The sequence below is a fragment of the Bombus pyrosoma genome, linkage group LG14 (genome assembly GCF_014825855.1).
Source record: "Bombus pyrosoma isolate SC7728 linkage group LG14, ASM1482585v1, whole genome shotgun sequence".
Lineage (NCBI taxonomy): Eukaryota > Metazoa > Arthropoda > Insecta > Hymenoptera > Apidae > Bombus > Bombus pyrosoma.
In genome coordinates, this window is record NC_057783.1 from 1,884,692 (window position 1) to 1,907,899 (window position 23,208).

General features: G+C 43.2%; 1 protein-coding gene across 6 annotated transcripts in view; it reads left to right on the top strand.

The window, feature by feature from the left end:
- Positions 1-23,208, top strand: part of LOC122575103 (E3 ubiquitin-protein ligase Rnf220-like) — a 196,980-nt gene that overhangs the window by 23,801 nt on the left and 149,971 nt on the right. The gene's annotated exons all lie outside the window — the stretch shown is intronic.

Below are 23,208 nucleotides of genomic sequence, written 5' to 3' on the forward strand. Positions count from 1 at the left end.
AGCTGACTCGAACAAACCTGTCACAGAGTTGTTTCATCTTTCTTCAACGTTTCGATATTTCTTCTTCCGGACTGTCTGCACCTAAAGTACGTTGAAGTTAGAGTAGATCTCACGATGTACAACAAAATTGTATGCAAAGTATCGTCATCGGATACAGAGTCTTAAAACGTCAATAAGAATAATCGTAGCTTGGTACGTTTGTTTGAAAAACCTAAACACATCGGCACGATGTTCGCTGCTGAGACAGCGAGCACGCTCGATCGCACCGTTTTTCCGTAACGTCGCACGTATATTTGCGGTAACGCATGGTTAAGCTCGTCGGCGACGGTTAAAGTAAATCGTGTGTATTCTTCTGGTTTGCGTCGGCCGCCACCCCTTTGGAAACTGTATTTCCGGATGGTTGGCACGAAGTTTGGAAGAAGGAGATGGCCGGATTCGCATAGATGCGCGTACAAGCGCCATGGCGATCTCCTATCGTTCGTTCCCCTTCTCCTCCGCTGACCCAACTCCTACGCGTGCTCCTACTCTTTCCGTGCTCGTCTTTGCAGCGTCGAGACGCGGCGCGACGCGGCTTCCGCCGTTCGTTTAACGATCCCCCGCCACCTTCTGCCCGGGATAGAAATAGATGCTCCGCCTCCTAGACGAGTTTCTCTTCGTCGACATCGAAGGTGGCGCGGAGGAACGCGCGCGGTGTAACGAGCACAGCCACACGGCCGAGAGAGGGAGAAAAGTCATCCGCTACGTGGGTGGATCTTGAGGTAGCAACCTCTTTGCCAGGTTTTGGGCGTGGTGAGGGAGGAGTTGGCTTTTATCGTATATAGAAGTCTTCCTTTGTATTCACTATCGGCCCGGATACCTACACACCAGCTACAGAGACGTTATCCTGCCACCGGCTCCCAATTATCCTGTTACGCATCGATGGACCCGTTTGCGCGCCGATTTACTCGCTACGCGATGTCCCGAGCGCAATCCTTGCCTATTGCGGACTCGAAAAACGATAGCTTCGATCTTCTGGTTTATCGCGATGCGATGCTCTTTCTTCTTCGTTCTCATCAGCGATGGCACGTAGCTTTATTTCTGGTTAACGTCTCGGGTTAACCAGTTTAGCTTCGACGCTGTGCGTAGGGATGGGCACGTTTCAAAGAGTCGTTGGACAGATGCGCGGTAAACGACGATGGCGATGTTGCGAATTCTTCGGAAAAACGCTAGGAACGCGTGTTCCCAGTATCGATATAATCGACAAGATTGATTTCAGTGTAAATACGTATGGTAGGGCTTGCCTCAACTCGAAGAATTACGCATATCTCGGTATTATTTCCGTTGGTTTCACTCGCCAATTGGACTAGCAGTATAGTTCAGTAGCGTTCGCTGGTATTTCGCCAAAACGTTTCTGCTAAATTTAAGAATTTCTCCTCTGGCTTCCATCGAATCTTAAAAATCGCCAACTTCTCTCAGGTCGTCGCGACAACTTTATTTTTCCCGTGCTGTTTTCGAAGAAACTTTGCGATTACGTACACCGCGCTCGGTATACGTGGTAGGTCCAGTGGAATGAAAAGGAAAGTATAGCCAGAGAAGGAGAAAGAACGTGTACGTACGTATATTCGTGGTTGTTTCGCGCGCGTGTACATTCGGAACGAAAATCAAACTGCAAAATGTGCAGGCGAGGTGATTTGAGAGCCACTGGTGCGGCGTAACCCGCGACGCATTCGCAGCCGCGAATTTTCTCCGAGATGCGTCCCACGGATTCGCGCTAAACCTCGGCGCATACGTAAACGGAGGAAACGATGGAAGGACAGGGACAGCGGATAGGGTCAGAGGATGTTTGAAACGGGAGAAGAGAAAGAGAAAGAGAGGCGAAAGGGCGCTAGGGGAGGGGGAAAGAGGAAGAGGCGTTTTGCAGTATAACGGGCCGCGTTGACGTTCCGTGCGGAACACTCGACTCGTGACAGAAATTACTAAACGGTCGGGGCACTCGTAGCTCGCACAATCGCGAGCATACGTAGTTCTACGTGTTCACGCACGTATTGTATGTTTCGCAAATGGGAGCAGGAATGAAAGGACGACAGGACGGCGGGCGCAGCACGCGGCTGAAACCGAAGGACGGAGAATCGGAGGAGGGCCTGCGGGGGTTTGAAGCGTGCGAGCCTCGCGCATATTAATCTGTTCGACCGCACATCAGCCTCCGCTTCGCCTCTCTCCGAATCTCGTTCGTTCGCGTACTTCATCTCCCAACCCGTTAACCGGTCGCGCACCTACGCACAACGCCTGCGGGAAATTGGCAAACTGCGGTGCCAGTCCGCCTTCCTCTTCCTCTTCCTCGTCCTCGTTCTGGACCACGATTCACGTGAACGTGTGTCGATCATGGTGCGTCAGCCACCGACGAATTAATATCGTTCCCTTAAACTGGTTCGTGGCGTGAAATTCCCAGTAATTCCTTTTGCGAAGGCAGCGGCGTCGTTGCTTCTTTCTTTCGAAATTACGAGAGATCGTGAACGATTAGAAAATTGCCTAAAAGTATCCCTTTCCTGTAATTTTGATGTCGATATTCCATTTCTCGAGTCCGCGCTGACCAATCAATTAATATCGTTTCCGTAAACCGAAATTCGTTCGAAATTCGTCGCGCTTCCTCTGCATTCGTCTGTCTCCTCTTGCGCGTAAAAACTGCGCGTTACGATACGGACAAAGATCGTACGACTACCGTTTGAAACGATCCAACGGTTCGCCTTCTCTGTTGCTTTGACTTTTACGGCCACTTGCTCGCGTCCCTGATCGCCACCGACGAACGACTGTAGTTTGGTTCGCGTGAAATCTACGCTAATCCCGTTGCCAGACCTACACAACTGTCCTCTGTTTCTCTTTCTTTAGAAATTCCGAGAGATACGAACGAAAATTGCACTGGTCAGAGCTATTAGAGGATCGTCTTTCACGAAGCTGTGAGCTCGTAAAATTAATCAGGCTTGAAAGTACACGAGTGTTGATCGCCGAAACAGAAATTTGAGAAGATCTAAGGGGAGATAAGGTGCTCGAGCCTGCAGCTCTGTCAGGAGCGTGAAACGTCAACTCGGAACTATACGTTGTACGCGATACGCAGCTAGTTTTTTCCCCGTGGGCTAATTTCCGTCGATACGCGCGCGTACGTAGTAGTCTCGGACAAAGAAATCGGAGCTTCGACGAACGAACGTCTGATTTGCCGATGCAACTAAATGTACGTACCAACGCACACCTGCGATCGACCGTCAGTAAATGAAAAAACACGAGAAAAACGACGAGAAGAAAAAGAAAAAGTCAAATGAAACTCGTTCGATGAGAAACGCGCGTTAAATCATATTGTTTGTTTTGCTGGTAAATTGAAGGGATCCCAGGTACTTTCGAATCCGCAATGCGACTCGAAATTCTATCTGGAAACATAGTCGATAAGATTACACGGGTACCTACTGGAGCGAAACTCATGCAACGTGATTTTATAATATCAACGACTAGTTGAAAGAGGCGAAAACATATGGAAAATACCATTGGAGAAACGACGGTGATTCGGTAGGGGCAAAGAGAGGCAGAAATCACGCGTGCGGTTTGCGGCCAGCATTTCTGACCGCCGAACGCCGAAGTTCGGATTGAACTGTCACCATCAGCCCGTACAACGCGGCGGCGTGCGGTACAACCACGTGTCGTATATTCGTTCGTAATAACTGCGGTCGACTAGTCACGACACTCGACCAACCAGCGTTTTATGGCTAACTAGCAAGGCAACCGTTCGTTGCTCATTTTTCTCGTTTCATGCTCTATCGGTTTAATTGCCTGCCTCGGTTAATGTTCGCTCCTTATGCAATTTGTCTTTTGCTTTTGCGCAACCTTAACGTTATTCCCGTCAATTAGCTACCTTTTACATACTTCGCTAACTACTAGTTTTCATCCTCCTTTTCCAATCAGTGATTTGTATTTCGATTTATATTCGTATTAGAGTTCGAGGATACGGCCGATAATCGTTCGAAGAAGATTTTACAAAGCACTTTACAGCTGACTCTTTGAATAAATACGTATCGGATAGGAAAATGTTGGTTAAACGCGATAATGTAAATTGAACGTGATTTCTTTTTATGGCAAGACGCAGGATCGAGGAATTAGGTATTGTATCCCTACTCGAGCGTGTATATGATGGGCCATAAAAATACCAGCGACGACCGATACATTTGGTATTATTAGAAGGTCGAAACAAGATTGCTCGGTCGTTCGATAGCTTCGTATCTCTTTCCCTTCCTCGGCTTTAGCCCTCCGTTGGTTTTCTTCCTGGAGTGACGATTCCCAAGGGCCGCTGCTCTACCACTTCCCCTAATCCACATTCCAAATACTTGTATTCGGTATCCCTTGACAAATGGGCTTCTTTTTACCATAAAAATCCGTTCCAGGCAGTAAGAATGAAAAGCGAGGGAGTGGCGACTGCAATTAAGCCATTCGGAGATCGAATTGGCCAACTCCGTTTTTCATAAATTTTCATTTCGTCGCTCGGATGCACGTACGACTTTTCCAAAAGCGAACAACATCGCCTCGACGATCCAATTTATCGCACACACGCAAAACATAGTGTGTGCGTGTATAGCCATATGCGCGTGAAATTGCTTCGCGATAAGCGTCGGAACACTCGAGTCACCGTACGAGACCAATTATTCCGTACAAAGTTCGAGATCGTGTTTGAACGCGGTGAAGACCGTGGTGCGCGACTCGAATAAGCCTACGTTCGGACGCGAGAAAAGAAAATAGAAACAAAGAAGTAGAAAGCGCGGAGAAAGAGCTGTCATTTAGAAAACATTACGAATGAAATATTAAACGAGGCGAATTGCGTGTGTGAAGAGAAGTCGGCGCAGTTGGGTGTATCGTGCATGGGCATGGTAGTGGTCGTTTTCAGAAAAGACGAGGAGAAAAGGAAGAAACGGCTTACGAGCGAAAGGTTAAGCCGGGCTAAACTAAGCCTACCGGAGTAAGACGTTCTACCTTTAGCCCTTTACCCGTGGCGCCTTTAGGGATATTTACAACGTCGTCGCCCGGGCAGAAGCCGAGCCATGCAGTGAGAAATGGCCCCGCCGACAATTAACTGAAATCACAGCGGGCCAAGGCGGTTTGTCACTGTCTAACCCTCGACTACCGTCTCCCCCTCCACTACCATCTCAGTTACTGCCATTGGTATTATCGTTAGCGCTACCGAGAGCTGTTAATGTTACGCCACCTATTACTGTCACGCTCTTATCGTTTACATACTGGATAGCTTCCCATTTCAGTTTTTCGTGCATCGGTGTCCAAGACGTAGCGTTGATCGATGCAGTGAACCACGAGCCGATGACGAAACCATCTCGCTGGCTATGCTTCAAAGCTTTCGACAAATCATACCGCGATCTTTGTTCCGTTTTTACGGTACCACGCTGGTGCGACAACGACCATATCCAAATCCACGCCATTCCATACTAACTGACAGCGAACCGTTAGGTTTTGACTTGACCTTTGAACATGGCCCAATATTACACTTTCCCCACTGAGTGGGGCAATCAGGATCCTCCCCTTGTCCTTCAACATCTACAAACGCAACGCATAAAAACGGCAAGCATTGGACCACGAGGCTAGAGTCTTGAGTTTTGTGTACGGTTTGGCCGTGATTCGAACTATTTCAACTTTGCTGCTTCGTTGTAATATTATACTCAATCGTTTTCGCGAATAGAAGCCTACAAAATTATAAAAGCACAGTCGAGATAAGTCATTGCTCAGCTGCTACTTTTGTATCATTCATTTTACGTGACACTGGAATCCGCTTGTTACGATCACTTTGCCAATTTTTCGCAATTTTTCATAGGAATAACCGGCCGATAAGGCTCCAGCTGATATGGATGATAAAACACTTTCGTTGGTCAAGTCAATTGGTTACGAACGATAATCACATTCGTGCGATTTATATCATTTGCGTTATACTTATTTATCGCAAACTGCACGCTTAACGTTGCTACGTTCCTTACGAGCAACTATTTTTAGGAAAAATTTATTCGATAGACTCGGCGCGTGTATCGTCCGCCGTTCGTCTGCGTGCCTTGGCTCTGCAATATAATTTTCATGGTCGCAACGCTTTTCCAAGCTGCCAGCTACGCGTAACGATGCGCTTGTTTATACCCAGTCACTGCAACGATACGTTGCGGAGAGACAAAGGCTACGCTTCGCAACAAGATCTATTTACATATTTTTAAGATATCTTGCCGTGCACTCGTGTAAAAGATAGAAGGTACGATACTTGGGTTAAAGGCAAGTTTCGAACGGAAGCTCCATTTAACACGATTTCTAACTAAGAATTGTTATCGCTTGCGTGAATGTGAAATCGTCACAATTGAAAGCACAGATAGTCGAAGTTTGATCGTAATAGGCGGCTTATTTCAGCATAATTTTATGTACAATGCTTTGGCGCAGACACTGTGTGAAGGATAGTCGATCGATAACGTTATCCGCGATTATGATAACCAAATCCCATCGTACCGCGATTAACGCAGGTTTTTGATTCTGCACGAATAGGGGAGCCTCTAACGAGATCGACATTTTTATGCAAATTTATATTTTTATGGTCGCGATTAAATCTTGCAGACAATTATATGTTTCCAAAAAGAAGAATCTCCAGTTTGGAGATGCATCATTTCTCCTTTCAATTCCACGTTAAACATCTTCTTCCAGACATTACGAATTTTCCTTCTTTGCTGATGCGACAGCAAGACGAAAGATATTGTAAATGGGATATTGGGAAGCACGCGCGACAAGCGTTCTACTTTCCATATTTTACGTCCCTGTGTCTTTTTTGGCATCTCTAAATTTCACACGAATGTATAAAAGTCGGCTGTTTCGCGACCAGTCCAAAGAAGTTGCTAAATATACCGAAGAAATTTGCAATTTGCTGCGTTCGAAGTAAGAAAATTATCGTTCGTTCCTTCTCCAACAGTTCGATAAACACCGTGTAACTTCTTCTTTAGAAGGTTGGCGAAAAATTTGTCTAACACTATCGGTAGAATAGCCGACGAAAAATTAAAATCTCGAGAGAATTTTTTCTTTTTTATTTGGAAGAACTTTACAATCAATTCTCATTGAGAATTAGAAGTAAATTATTCTGGCGTGCTACTATAACTTGAATAATAAGTGTTTATCGTATATTTGAATCTAATGTTTGAATGCCTTTTTAGCCTGCGGATCTGATCCATCGTGTGAAGTAATCGAGTAGCTAGTGAGTTTTGGTGCTTGTTGATTCTTATGTCGTATCTATTACTGAATTTGCATATTTCTTCTTTAACTGTAGGTATCTCAAGGTCGCGGTGTATTGTTTCGTCGGTAAGATACCAAGGTGCATCTATTAAGAATCTTAGAGTTTTCGATTGGGCCGCAAGAGAATGCAAAATACGATCGGTATAATCTTTAGAATACAGTTAACGATCTAATGCTATAAATTCGAAGCATCTGTAACGATATTACAAGAGAGAAGCGCGTGTCGTGTATCGATTTGTCCCGGCACGAGATCCTGAAGTCGCTTTAATACGAAACGGAGAGCGATATAATTTAACCAGATGAACGTACGAGTCCCGTGGTAGATGTTAGGTAATATTTTCGTTTTAATTGCCGAAAGAGAAGGCGGATTTAAGTCGACACGCGGCCGTAGGTACAAGACTGAAAGGAAGATTGAAAGCATGTCGGTTGGTCGAGGATAATTTATTGATTTAGACGAGGCGAGAGAGGAACGAAAGAGAGGAAAAACGAGGCGATACAGAGGAAAAGAGAGGTAGAAAAAAAGAGCACGGCAGCGACTCTTCATCAGCGATTTAATTCGTGAACGGCGCGCGGCTTCGAGTTTATTTATTTTTTCGCTGGCTCGTGACCGGCGCCAAAACGAGGGCGAAAGAGGGACAAGATTAAAAATCCCCTAATTACTTAATCGCGTTACCCCGATACGACCGTGTCAAAGAGACGAGCGAGGCCAGATCCCTGTGCTCCGGCCGAAAGATACCAAAGAGGTAGCTCGCTGCCTTTCACCCCTTTTTTTCTTCTCCGGTTTTCAGAATTCAAGTGCATTATTCGTCGTCGACATTCGTTAGAGATTTACCGATTTACCGGTATTGGACTTTTGCTTTTCACCACTTGGTCGTGTTCACAATATCCTACCATTACGATCTCTCTGCAACGATCATTCGATCCTCTCCGAGTGTAATATTTCACTGGCAGAATCGATGCAGATGCGTTTCATGATTTTCCTCTGGTTCACTGTTCCGATCTAACGGTACAAAATGGTATCGACGTTTCAAGAATTATGGTTAGATCGCGGCCTTTTCCAGCAATTTTATATTTTTATTAATACGATTAAGACGCCGGAATCTGCGTACAGATCCAGTTCACCCGTTAAACGTTATAACAGAATTACTTCGCTCTGAATAATTCCTGTAAATCACGCAAAATTTCTTACCCTTTTAATATTTACGAGATGAAAGTGAAGTTGAACAGCTTTTCGATGCGGCTCCGTTTAACTCAACGAAATTATTAATTAGAGAAATCTGAAACATTCAGTTGTCGTATCAGCCGTTTAAAAGCAACGCGCTAATGAAAATCGCAGAAAAGTAGTGATGTTACGAACACTTTTTAAAATTTACCTCACGGTTTGCCATTATTTATGTCATTTTCCTATTACAACGAACGATGTTCCGGTAGGACTTGTCTCTCGAGAATCGTATATTATCAACAGCGATCGTAAACTAATAATAAACGTAGTTATACCGTTGGTAATTTAGCGTAAGAGCGAGATCATCGACGTTTACAGCGACGAAAATGAATACCAGGACAGAACGCGGTGAAATCGTTGGCGTGTTCGAACATGTCGTTCCTACGCGTTTAACAGAAGCGGTAAACGCGTTGGGTCGTTCCCAGTTGGGTTTCGGTTTTTGCGTGTGTCGGCTTCGACTTTGTTGTTTTCTAACATTTGACAATTATTCGGTAATTTATCAAAACGTCGGCGCACAATGGTCCACAGCAAGTTTCGTGCCAAGGGGATGCCCAATGGTCTCTCCTTTGTCAGCCTTCCATATAAGCGGTGTTCGTTAAAGTATTCATCGCTGATTTTTTTCATTACTATATCTTACTGTCATTATAGTCCATTGCCTGGTGTAACCAATCCGTTTCAAGAAAATTAAGGTTCCTACGCGTTAATGTCCATTCGTACGCTCGGTCGAACGTGTTAAACGCGAAATAAATTGTACAACGTGCACTTGTCAGGTGTACGTTGCGATTGGGATGATATTTACCGCATTGCTTTCTCTTTCGTGTAAAGGTATTCCTCTTCTTCCGAATAAATCAGAGGATATAAAGAAAAAAGAAAGCAAATTCGAATATTTACGAACAGCAAAATGTTCGATTTCGACAAATTCATTTGCTACAGTGTGCGTAACGGAGCAGGTGCGAGTAATCAAAAATTATCTCGTTGGAGGATACGCGGTTGATTTTTTCGTTGAATTATTTGGCAAAATTATAGCGTTCGGTTGTGAAATGACAGTTGACGAATTATCTGGACACCGGGTAGACTGATATCCGTGGTATGGAACGTGCTTTGAACAAGGAGAGAAGCGAAACAAGCATACGGCTTCCAAGGAGCGGTGGAACAAAACTATCTCATTGTGTGTTAATACGTTTCGCCGCTGCTGCGTTGCGTCGCGCCGCGCCGCCTCGGTTTCAGCCGCGTGCAACTGCAAGTATGCACCTCGCATACTGTTGCAACGCTACGAAGTCGCTTCTACCGTGATATTAAGTCGATGATTGTCTCAGACTTTAATTTAAAAAGAGCAAGTGCCTGATACATATGAATGACAAAAGAAAGAAGGAAAAAAAGAAAATGTTCTCCTCCTAGTTATCTCGCAACGCGTAGCGTATTTTTCTTTTTATACGAAGATTTAACGTTGCGCTAACGACCAAGATTATCGACGACTGTAAACAGCTCGTAGATTAGAATCGATGTCGGATATTTTTCTATTTTCTTGGTCATAATCGCGACCATCGTACTATCGTGTGACGACAAATTAGGTAACGCGAAAGATTTTTCTAGCCAAAAGAAGATTTTCTACTTGTACTATTCTTTTTTTCTTTATCAGAGTAGCCTTGCACGTTACGCGCACGCGAATTGTCGTTTATTTTGATACTTTCAATTGCCGATAAAACACATCGCGTTCGTTTCTGAAAATTGTACAATTAATCGAAGAAATAAGGAAATAAATCGTAGCGGGTATTTGAGAAAGTTGAAACGGATGAGTAAACCGTGGTAAAATTACGACAAACTCGATGGTAACTCCATTTCGTAATGCACAGAAATATATGCGCGTAGCTCATTCGAAATAGATCTGTGGTCTTCCGAAAATGACGGAGTAACACTTGGGTGTTTGTTTGCGCGTGAAAACTGTCGGAACATCGAACCACCTGGATCTTCCGCTTGTCCTCTCGCGCCGTTTATTTTTCGTTTCAAAGCTGCTCTTGCCGGTGCTCCTTGAACCTCTTCTTACCGCTTGGTTCGCGCCACCGGAAGCTCTCGAGAATTCTTCGCGCAAACTCGAGTATACAAGTCAAGGCTGTTCGATGATACGCCGCAACCCTTTCAGTCCTAAGATTTTAATAACCGCGACAAGAGAAGCCTCGTGTTTCCAGATCACACGGCTTTCCATTTGATCTTTCCCCGTTTAAGCGCGTCTTTGGAAGCTTCTTTCTAAATCTAAATTTCTCAAGATTCGACAACTGGAAAATTAATAACAACGAGTGGATAGAACTTCGATCGAATCCTCGTACAGCGAGAGTGAAAATCGCCGAGCATACGCCGCTCGAAGAAACTCGTTGAAACTCGTTAAGAAGCTCTTACACGCATGAAAATTCGTTAAAACCGTGTAAAGTACGTAGGCGTAGAAACTACCGGTAAAAAGCATAGGTAAGTCAATATCGTACAAAGTATATTTTCGTAAGATGTTTTGATTCTTAAAAACGATATGCCTTGTACTATATTCGAGTCGTAATTTCCACTATTAGAATATTCCTTGGCTCGAATAGCCTTCCGATTCGAGTTAGTCGATATCCGTTCGCTTGAAAATCCGCAGTCTACTGGCAAAGAAGAAAGGAGCCTACGAAGAGTACGAGGGAGCCACGTACTCGCACGGCAAATTACTCGAAAATTCGTGGGCCAATTTTCAGCAGATTAGAGAAGGAGGTGTTGTTCACGGTATCTTGTCAGGTTCGGCACATTTAACGGGTATGGGCGCACCACATATTGGATCATATCGTATCTTCTCACAGTCCATGAATAATGCATCTGAGAGGTCGCCCCTCTGGACCCATCGTCTCCCTTTCCTGACCATCTTCTACCGCTATTCACCTTCTACCGGCTACCCCCTCGCCTCGCTACTCTCCTCTCTCACTCTCTTCTGTCTGTTCTCTTCTCTCGCACGTACACAACACTTTGGCCAGTCGCGTTCCGAAATCTCTTCGTAATTAAAGCTGCCATATATTTTACTTTAATCGAGGAGATCGGCCGGCTACCATTGGCCACGACGATTTATCACGTTCTCTCTGACTCTTCTCCTCCACCTCCTTCACACTTCATCGCGCCTCAAGAAGATTATACGGCCGAAGATGTATTCACGAATATGTACATATAATTGCACGATCCTACCGGGATTTCTCATCGATCCGATGTATACGTGTTTCATCTTTACCGCTGCTGCGTGTACGTGCATCACATACACGCCGAGCCTGTCCTCTTGCTCCTCGCTTTGTCATGCGCGATAATTTGTCAGACTTCCTTGTAATCTTGGGTTATGGCTATATTGATTAACCCGATATAAATCGAAATCTTGTAATAACTCTGGTGAATTTATCGCGGAACGCGCACGTTGTAGCTATTTAATGCTTCCTGTCTTGCGTCTCTTCCTTCTCTTTTACACGCGATCACCTTTGCTGAAAATTTCACGTAACTTTTTCTATATTTTCCTCCCTATTCTAATTCTAAATTAAAAATAGTCGCGAAGTTTCTTAATCTTTCACGTAAACTTCTTCTATATTTCTCCTTCTCTATGCTAATTCTAAATTAAAAATAGTCGTGAAATCTCTTAACGTTAAAAAATATCGCATCGAATCGTCGATTAAGAAATGTAAAATACCAAGCATGCGTTTATCGATGTCGATGAAACAACGATACGGTGTTGTTCCGTGAGGTGGTTGTCGGTTTCTCTCTCTGCCTCGGTAGATCGGTGGCAATGTCGCAGAAGCGGCGAGGAATCCGGTAGCCCTTAAATCGCGCTAGAAGCACCAGTCCCGCTGTCACAGTCTGCGAGGATAAATCTTGGATTACCACGCGCTCCCTTTCCTGATGCTTCTTTTCTCCTTTACTCCCGTTTCCTGAGTACCTGGCATCGCTCCATCTTCCTCTTCCTTTTCGCCCTTTTTGTATCTCCCTTTTCGGTATCACGGCCTTAACACCGTCTTATAACCCGCGACAACACGAAAATACCGTGTAGAACCCTCGTAAAGGACGTTGCGCCACTTTATATTTTCCTATTTTCCTTTCGACAATCGATCGAATAATTAAACCCCAGCAATTTCTTCCCATCTCTCGTACGATTCTATTTTCCTCTGTTAGTCGTCCACGGAATTCCTTAAAACGTAACTAATTAGCGTAATTTTTATTGCAAGCTCGTTGCTTGTCCGCTTCGTTTTCTCTGAAAATCAAATTCCTTCGATCCAATCCAACCCGGAGTCTTCTAATGGACGTATCGATGATCGATGAACTGAAAACACTTAGAAACGTACGAGATATTAAAAATTGTGTCGCGATATCCGCTGGGTGAAACGAATTTCGTAGGTGCTCGCACTCGGCACTGTTACATCGAAGCTTCCGAGCGAAACACGGTGTTAAACGCGATTTGATCTCCTTAATCGTAATCGTATCGAGGGGATGTATCGCTATTAACTAACTACAATCGAAGTAAGTTAGTCGAAGTAACTTTGTTTCTCTAAAACGTTTGTCAACTGGTCGTCCAGCGTATCGTCTTAACAAGCGTTCGAACGAAACGAGAAAATGGAGAAGAAAACTAGCGGAAAGCGCCAGTGTGGGGGACGAGCAAAGGCTGATAAGGAAGAGGACGAGACCCTCTTCGTTTTCTCGGTGATCCGCGAGATGCCAGGAAACTCTCGGTAGATCTAGTCAGACATTGCCTGCCAAGAGTACCTCGAACGAGCCCTCTTAAATTAATTACAGGGAAAAGATCCTCGCATCCGATTCCTCCCCTGCTACCGCTAAAGCGAAGGCCGACGCAGTCAGGCTTGCTCGAGAGACGAACAGAGCAAAAGAGGGTTCTATGTACTTACTACGTTCAAGCGAGTGTTTAACGGCCGGGAATGCTCGTCAAACGAGGAAAAGAGCATCCTCGTTGGAAAAAATCTCCGCTCGTCGTGCATTTAGTCGTGAAACTTTAAGCAGCGTAGTATCTACGATTTTCCATTTTTAAACGCGTATGGCTTTCGGTGCTCGCTTCCAACCAGATACATTCGCGTTATTTTTTTTTTATGTCATAAGACTACTTTATTTTAATCGCACGACTTTTTAAGGTCAGTTCGTTATCCTTCGTTTTCGCCGAGAAACGAAATGATTGCGGATTTTGTCATTAGGCGGTGTCGACGACAGCGTTATTTTTCATACGATGGAATTATTGTTCTTGACTTTGTTACAAAACGAGGAAATCTTTTATCAGGCCAAAAATAATTGAAACTCGAGCCTTTTTTTACGAAGCTTGTTCTCGTTGCTGACGAGGGTAGTCGAGGAAATGACCTTCGACCATAGCTGTTGATATCTGTCGGAAATCAAGCTTGCGATGATGATTAAAGTTGATAGGAAATATCGTTCGTGTGCTTTCGTTTTATTTTATAAGAATTTTTATTTTTTTGACAAATCGTACAATCTTATTCTTTGAATACAACTTACAACATAGTGGAATGTATTTGCAATTGAAATGTAACTCTGTGCGATCGTAAACGTTGACTTTTAAACTCGGTGGAAAAAGTGTTGGAAGCGGAAAGTTTGTCGTCGCAAGTTGCCTGTGCAATGGTGAACTACGCTAGGAAGGGTTGCGTGTTACGGGACAGTAGGGCAAAGAGGGTAGAACAGCCTATCGGTATTATTGCGACCAGTCATCGGGACTTATACCGCTTATAGGATTACACAAGCATTAGTAGACAGCTTGTTCTCTACCATTTTGTACGAGATGCGTGATAAAGCTCGGTATTTCTACCAACCTGTTCGTCCCAACGAGTCGATATCTTTATTTATTTCGTCGCTTTCATTATTCACGGTATAATTAATTTTAATTCGTTTTATATTTCGTGTCGCGTACTTTTCGTTTCTGAAATTAACTAAACGGAGGATTAATGTAATATCATGAATGTAATACAACGAATATATCGTATCCCATCAATTTATACGATAAAAATAATCCTCGTGAATTTTTTATTCAATCCAGCATATCTTATGCCTGATATATTTAAAATATATTTAACATAAAATATGTAACAGATTTTATTCAAATGCTATTTATATACGTATTTGTCAAACACAAAGTTAGGTAAATGAATTACTTGGCAAAAGTATTAAATAAAATTTCATTCGATCAACGTTATTTCGTCGATTGTCACACGCTTTCAGGTTCATTTGTAGTCATTTGCGCCTGCTGTGACAATTGTTTCTCTCGCACACACGCGCGAATCCGAAAGAATTGGCAATTTATCTTCTAACAGGGAAACATTTAATTGTCGCGAATAACGCAAGAAAGCTCTTTTAGTAGTACTATAGTTGCCACGGTATGCAATGCGGTTTCTCTTCTCAAATTACCTGTTCCACAGTTTTTCAGTCTCACGATACGTCAGGTTTAGGAGTAGTTCGTTATACATAAATGCTGAAAGTAACATGAGTTGGAGGAAAGTAACGTGATACCGTTGCATATTTTTTAAAGCTACGTAGCGTCAATGATTTTCTGTCATCGATACTGTTATACAAATCTTCGTTGCCCCTTTTTTTCCCTTCTCGTTTGAAGAATCCCCACACGCTTGTCCCGAGGAAACTACACCAATTAACCCTTGAATGTACATGGTACGATCATTTGGCAAAATCAACTATATAGGATATTTTGTTTCATTATCTTACTATCTTCGTAATCTTATTGTTATACTAAAACATTCATAGAAATGGTGTTGTATAAACAACGAGTTAAGTTGTAATCGTACGTCCGTATTGTTCTCTTTAAAATACAGAAGTAGGAAAAAAGTGAAACAGAATTTGCGTTCCATTCTTTTCTCGAATTTTGTGCCACGCAAATTGTCGGATTTTTCGTGCTTTGTTATATTGGGCTGGCAACTAAGCGATTGCGGGTTTTGTCAGTACCACCTAATGACAAAATCCGCAATCATTTAGTTGCCGATTCAATATTTGCAGGAATCGTGGATTCGAGAGTTAATTTCTTAACAGAGTGTAACGTAAGAGGCGTAACGTAATTCGATGCATACATTTCTGAATGATTACTAAGAATTGTCGCTTTCTTATTCCTTATCCGGTCTTGCGTTATGCCTACGTACCGTGAAAAGTAGTCATTTGCATAAAGTAACGATGCAAGAGTACATTGTTGCTTGCACGACACACGGCACATGTATTATCTGAAAGAACATCGTTTATATTCGTCTGAACATACAGGGTGTTGCAGGTTTTCCCGCTGGAGTTTTGCTAATAAACAAACATAGGTTGCTGAAACTTTGACTTGCGACTATTATACTTGTTGAGAATTGTGCACTTTGGTCGCAAAAATAAATGTATGGAAATACTCACATTACACGTAGAAATGATATTAAAATAGTTTCAGATTTATTTAATACGTGATTTACAAGATATTCGCAGATACGCATTGCACGCGTCTCAGCAACCTTTTTCTCTCGCCATCTTCTTCATCACCATACGTACGCAACAGTTGCATTCTTCTGTTTTACGAGACGCTGCGCACGCACATACTCCCACACACACACTCATACCTATACATGTGTGTCACTACTACGCGGCCAATTCAGTGTAGCACACAAAATTACACATATTTCAATAATACTGTGGCAAAGGTTAAAGAGTGCGTGTAACATGCAAAAATTCATAAAACGTCCAACGTGGAGTATTTGTCGTAGCATACGAGGTAATTCTAGTAACTGGAACGCGCTATAACTGCCCTTCTTTGAAACGTATCTGTACAATTTCTTGTGCATCTTGCACTTTCTCATTCTCCAGAGGAACAATGCAAAACGCAGGGCGGAATGCTCGCGTTTGCGTCTTCCCTGTCCTTCGTGCGTTAGATTCGATGAAATCGACATTGAAATATCTCTCAGACCTGGCCTCGTTGCATCGTTTTCCCACCCAGGCACCTGGATACTTTCTCGTGGAGCAAAAATCCTATGGTTACGTCTCGAAAAAGAGCGCACTTGGTCTTTGCATCTGCGAGGAAGCACAACGGTGGAAGATTTTTCTCTAACTTCGCCTGCAACAAGGTTACAGTATGTCCGAGTTAATAGAAACAGCCTGTATAATACACAAACTAGATTTTTACTTAGATTCCATTTCTTTGATTTATCAATTAGGCTCGCAAACGTCTAGAATTGCACAAATACTCGCGGTCTACTGGTAATGTTTGGCTGGCAAAACGAGAAACACCCTGTATAGTAGAATCGAGGAGGATAGCGCGAAGGCGAGTCGCAGGCCGGTATAATTTATTTAATTATATCGAATTCACGGTGAGAAGCGCGTGCCTGGAGTTCTCACGGTAGGACAATAAGGACATTCATTCGTCCGTTCGAGCCACGGTGGCTCGGACAAGCGGTTTCTCTTAGGTCTTAATCGTTTGCCACGGAATGCGCGTTTAATGCAAAAGAGGACACAGGCGGCTTGTGTTTGACTCGGCTTGTATTTTCTCTGGCTGTCCTCGCGACACCAGGCCACTTACTTTACGAGCTGCTCCATAGGCTCCCCGAGTTCCTCGAGCTCCGAACGATCTTGCGAAATCCTTCGAGTACCGCTTGACGCTAATGATGCCTACTATCTAAACGACTAAACGACTAAACGTGGCTAAAACGATCTCCCTCCCTCTCTCTCTCTCTCTCTCTGTCTCTCCCTTTTCCCATTCGTTTCCCCGATACTCATCCTGTCTCCTCTAATTAAATTCACGAGTTTTTAGGATGCCAGGATAATCACTTACTCTCGTTCATACGTGAATTACCGCGCTATTATCACGTCGACCGGCACACGGTATTGTTACAATGATCGAAACTTGGATTACGTTGTGAGAAAAGAAACATGCGCGTAAAACACATATATAACAGAATATTTATGGCGTTGGTTATAAAGTTATGGCGTACTGTATATCTCAATGCATGGTGGATCTGGCAAGAAATGTATAAAATTCGCGTAGCGTTAATGATGGAACGATCGACTCTTTGAAACGTTCATCGTTGATAGTTTTATTGAAACCGATATTTATCGAGTATAATCCAGTGTGCATTCAATAGACTTTGAACATCGTAAAATAAGATTATCGCGACGTGCGTCGTAAAACAAGATTATCGATTCATCATTGATTCCTATTAGTTCGCTCTGGTTACTCAGCGGCGATATTCTACGCAAGCTTCGCTCGGTCGAGTACTGTTTCCATGAAGAAACACGTTGGTTGGAGCAAAGAAGGGAGGACGCGCGATAGCAACGAAAATGAAATGGAAAACGAAGCAACGAGACGCGTCTAGGGAAGCTTTATAGTCGAAGGTTCGCAGCCGGACGCGAAACCACACTTTACTCGATGGGGTATACACCGGTGGAGGAGACACGGTAATAATACGTGGACGATATAGGCAAAGTTAGGTACTGGACAGGTCGACACAACGAAGGGGTACCCCATTGCACACTCTGTATGAAATATCAACCACCGTGAAACTTGAACGCCCTGAGAAACTTTGGGGCCATTCTTCGTCATCTCTTACTTTCGCTCGATCGCCAATCTGCCCGGTTGCTACAAGTTAGGACACCAAAAAATCCCCGGAATTTCTATGAAAAAGCAGGGAAACTGTGTGGCTGACCAGGATCAACGTTGTCAGAAACAGGCAGAAGCAAAAGGTTGGGGTATAAGAGGTGGAAAGGCAGACCAAAGGCATCCTGCCCGTCAATATTCACTAAACTATGCGCGAGTATATCAAATGCTGGCCTCGCTTTGCTTTATGAAAAAGTTGTAAAATTAATAAAGAATCCGACAATCTTGCTCGGTCTCGTTCCTTATTCCCAAGAGATCCCACGGTACACCGAGTTGAGCTTCTTATACCGCGCCTTCATCTATACCCTGGCTCTTTGTATATCCAACGTTTTTTAATATCGTCGTTTCCATCTCTGTCAATCACACGTGGGTTCTTTGAAAATAGTTTTTAAAAATTTCCAAGTGTCCAAGTATTAGGTTGTCCGAAAAATGTCTCTTTCGCAAACGTGTTTTTTACAACAGTGCACCTTCGCACAAACGCGAAGCCACAAGTCTCTGTGAAACGTCAGTCTAAAAGTCAGTGCGTCTGCTATTTCCTCATAAAACGAAAGAAACTTTTCGGACAACCTAATAGTTTCTGCAGGTTCGTAGAACGTCGAGTTTCGTCGAGATTGCACGATAGTCGAATAGGACGAATAGATAGGATTGAACGTTCTAACGACAAACGCACGTTTACGTATGAAATTTTCCTTACTCCGACTAGGTCTACGTGCTGTCCAAGTTGGTCCGTTAAAATTTGGTCACGCGCATTCCTTGGAAAGCTGGAAATTCGTAGACGCTGAAGGAAATTTTGGAAAATTGTGCAGGATGGTGAACGCATCTTGCTATCCTAATAAGTTGAAGCATGACGTTCGTATCAGATTCTGTAGCCGTGATTGTTAAACTAATATTGAAACGGACGATTCGGGAACCGCCGCTATTTATGTCCCCGTTTGAACTGGCGGACTTCCGCCGCGGGATAATACGGTTAACCACGTTGGCCATTAGTCTTTCCACAATCGATACACGCCGGCTGTTACAGTGAAAATCGACGTCGATTATCATCCAACAGCTTCGATGGCTCTTGTCCACCTTTCCCATCTTCGTTCTATCATTCTGACTTGCAGCCGATCGAAGAACCAATAACTTTCCTCACTGCGCTATATGTTGCGCATACACGTCACATAGAAATACATCAAACTGTAAAATTAGCAAATGCGTTTATAGAAAATTCAAAGCGCAGTATAATTCGATTCTGACAAACGGCCGATACTCGTCAATCCACTGTCCGATTGTACACTGGTTTGTTCAAATTCCAGTATCGTTATATCTTCTCGTTTAAACGAATTCTTCGAATCACACATCGACCAAAGTCTTCTTCGATCAGTTTTCCCCACTTTCTTCTACGATACGATCGATATTTTCGAAGATGCAAAGCGCGTATCTACCTACCTACGTGTATTTCTTATATCGTAGAATCGTTTTATAGATTTTTATTTGATACTTTTATCATGGAAGAAATTTGCTGCAACAAATTATTGCGACGTTGAACGCTGCTTCTCGATTCTCTTCTACCATGTTATCGTTGTTTTCCGCTCTTCGTATATATCTTCATTTCGATATCGTACCGTGGCTGAAGGAGTCTCACGCCGGCAATCGAGCCGGCTAACTCGTCGCAACGCAATCCACTCTCCGGTTCCAGTCTGAACGTCTCGTTCTCTACTACTTGTTCTCTGACAGAGTAACCGAACTGTCTTGCTTCCATGCGATGTTCATTCTTGCGAAACAACGACCTCGTTTTTTCGTGCACGTAGAGCCTCGTCGTTGTTGCGTCTGCACTTTGGCGCATCCGCAGGACGTGCAGATCATTGGCGTTGAATCGTATTTCAGATATTCTGCAACAACCACGGAAATCGCGTCATCTTTGCCTTCCATCCTTTTACACTGTTGCTGTATTAGCAAGAGACTTGCTACAGCTTGCGTCGAAATATAGTCGAAATTTTTGTTGATCGCACTTTCTTCGAATTCAAATATCGTTACTGCATTTAATCTCAAAGAATTTTTTAAGTCACACGTCGATACTGGCGAATAGTGGTAGCTGCATCGCGTGGCCAGCTGACCAGAAGACGAACGTTCACTCGGTCAAATATTTCTACGACGTTTTCAGCTTCTCCCATTCGTACGAAGCTCCGTTATTTTTAATTGTGATTTTTAGCGACGATTTCCTTGTAAAATGTGTGGTTCGTTTTGTACAAATAGAACCTTCAGTAGTACAATTGCCAATGTATCAAATACATTTTTCGCTGCATTTCACGCATCTTTGCACTTTCAACGTTCCTTCGACTAAGAGTCTAATCGAGACACGGACTTTCTTAAAATCGGCTTAATTATTGCAATTCGTCTGTGTAATCTTTCGCACGGAAACAATCATCGACCGATCATCCCGCGTCGAATCTGCCTACGTTCGCAGAAAAATGATCCATCGTCTCGTGATAAATCGACGAAGAATCGTATGAATGAAGAAGAACGGGACGAAAAAGAAGAAACAACGGAGAAGCTTGAGGCAAAAGTGGAACTTGGGAAAACAGTGCACACTGCCTAACATGGCGCACAAAACGATTCTGAACCGTGCGATTGTTGCGCATCGTGATCACCGCAGCTGACAGCCGATTCTGCGATCTTAATCTGGTCGACATACTCGCAAGAAGGGAGAGAACTGTCAGAACGTAGGGGAATGAAGAGAGAGAAAGAGAGAAAACGGAGCTGGAAGAAGGAAAAAATCGGTAGCTGGTCGATTGAGAGGACGGGAATCCGTCTGTCGGTTTATACGGTTGAGAGACCGGATCAAGAACCTTGAATAATTCATCGAGAAAGCGAGACTCGTTGCTTTAGCTTCGGTGCAAGGACTGACGTTGTTCCTTGCCTGTTTGCACTGTTAGTCGATTCGCTTTCTACCCTACCTCCTCGTCTCGGCTATTTCTGACACCCTGTATCAGCCTGTCTGTCCGCTTCGTGTTTCACCGTGTACATCGAATTTTTCTTACCCATAAAAGTACCTTACACCAGCGATTCTCCGTTTCATCCATGCAGACATTGCGATTCAAAGCTCGTTGTTTAACACTAGAAATGCCACAGCAGTGAAAATGACTGGTTCTACAATTTTAGAAGTGTGTCGACCCTCGTTTAGGGATCATGGTCCCAGATGGATCGATGATACCAAAAATGTGCAATACATAGCATGGAATTACTTCTGTAAGAAAGTGATAATTATTCTATGATTAGGTATTTTTTAAAGACCGGTCATTTTCACTGGTTTTGGTAGAAATAGCTTCCTGTTAACTATCGCTAGTTCCAGTGTTAACCATTATTTTTGTACCGCGTGTGTTCGGATTTAGGTTCGGTGCTGAGTTAAAAATCGTTAAAAGTCAAAGTGTAGGTGCAGCGAGTGAGTAGGTTTGACGTTGGGAGTATCGATGACCGGAGTGTAAAAGCTTAGAAAGGCGAAAAAAAAGACGAAGGAATAGGAATGAAAGATTCACGGGGAGGCGTGAAGGGACCGTGGGGAAAAATGGGAATCGTCGAGTTTCAGCGTTTGTGCAAAAACGAACGTTTATTTTTCGATATATAGCGTAGTAAGTTTATGTTTTCTCGCGTATCGACGTGGAAAGCTCTTGTATTCTTCCTTTCCTTCTGCGTCATTTTCAATTTTTATTTTTAATTTTAAGCGGCATAGAACAGGTTAAACTCCAAAGAATGGAAATCCCTTTCTCGTTGTACGTCTCAATTTCTGATAATTATTTATCAATACCCAGAAAACTTAATTCGCGATGCATACACATAGCCAGCGACGAAGAGCATATAGAGGAGCTTGTGAAAGGACGTTAAACTCAAAATTCGTTAAAATTGCCCCTTTCTCGTGGAGAATAGAAGAGAAGAACAAGGTTTGGTCCATGAACTTTGCAAAGAACCGTTCAAACCTGTAAGATTGTATGGTTGTGTAAAATTTGCGTCGTACAAGGAAAATTAAAAACTAATACATTCTCATAAAATGAATGCAATACTTTGTTAAGTAACGTACACAACGTTTGTTCGGATAACACGTTGCCATTTAATAGACAAACCTTTAATGGACAAATCTTAATTCTACTACACAGACACGATACGTTTGATAAATTTTGCCCGCATTTCCCAATGAGCTTTTCAAATATTCCAATATTAGGAATATTCCTCTGTTTCCGTTTTAATTATTTCCAAGCGAACAGTCACCCTCTTTTCGGTATGAACGCGGTTTAAAACGACGAATGAATAGAAACAACGTTCGGAAACGAAACTCGGTTGGCGTTTAAGCGAGTATCTTTCGGTAGAACGAAGTTCCAGAAGATTGCTGTCAAATTTCTTAAGCAGCAGGAGGAGCTTTTTTGTTGCTAACGCGACCGTTAAATTTTTCATACGGGCGACTAAGGGGGCAAAAGGCGCAGGTAAAGAGAACCGTCTTTGAGGTTCTTTTCGCCGCCTAATTGTATCGGGTGTCTTAATCAGTGTGTAAGCTACTAAAGTCGAAAGTCTGGAAGAGGGGAAGGAACGAAGAAAGAGAACCTCCGCGTTCTGCATCTCAAAGGCTGAATTTTAAAAGTGTGTTAAGCCCCTGGGCATTATGCTCGCTGCATTTATCCTCTCTGAACATGAATTTAGATTGTGGCTTAGGCACGATATTAGGCTACGTGCTTCTATCTACCGAACCTAGAAAATACTTTTTTCCAACAGCTATCCCTTTCTTCGTCTACTTTCTTTCTTTCTTCAATTTTTTCTCTTCCCTCCTACGCGAGTATATAATTACAGACGATACGAGAGCAAGGTCCGTGCAATATTCACACTGCATCTTATCTTTTATCGTATTTTATCTGTACCGTTAATTAACGCAACGTGAGACAGGTGAATTTTAGTCGAATTGCAGCAAGATTTTCTCTTCTATCATTTTGTTCCTGTTCTTTAAACGGAAGTAGTTTTCTACTATTCTTCCCTTAACAGATGTAACGTATTCTAATTTTGTATCGACATATAATTAATCGTCTAGAACACGTTTCGAGTCAGCGAGAGATCTGTTTCGTGA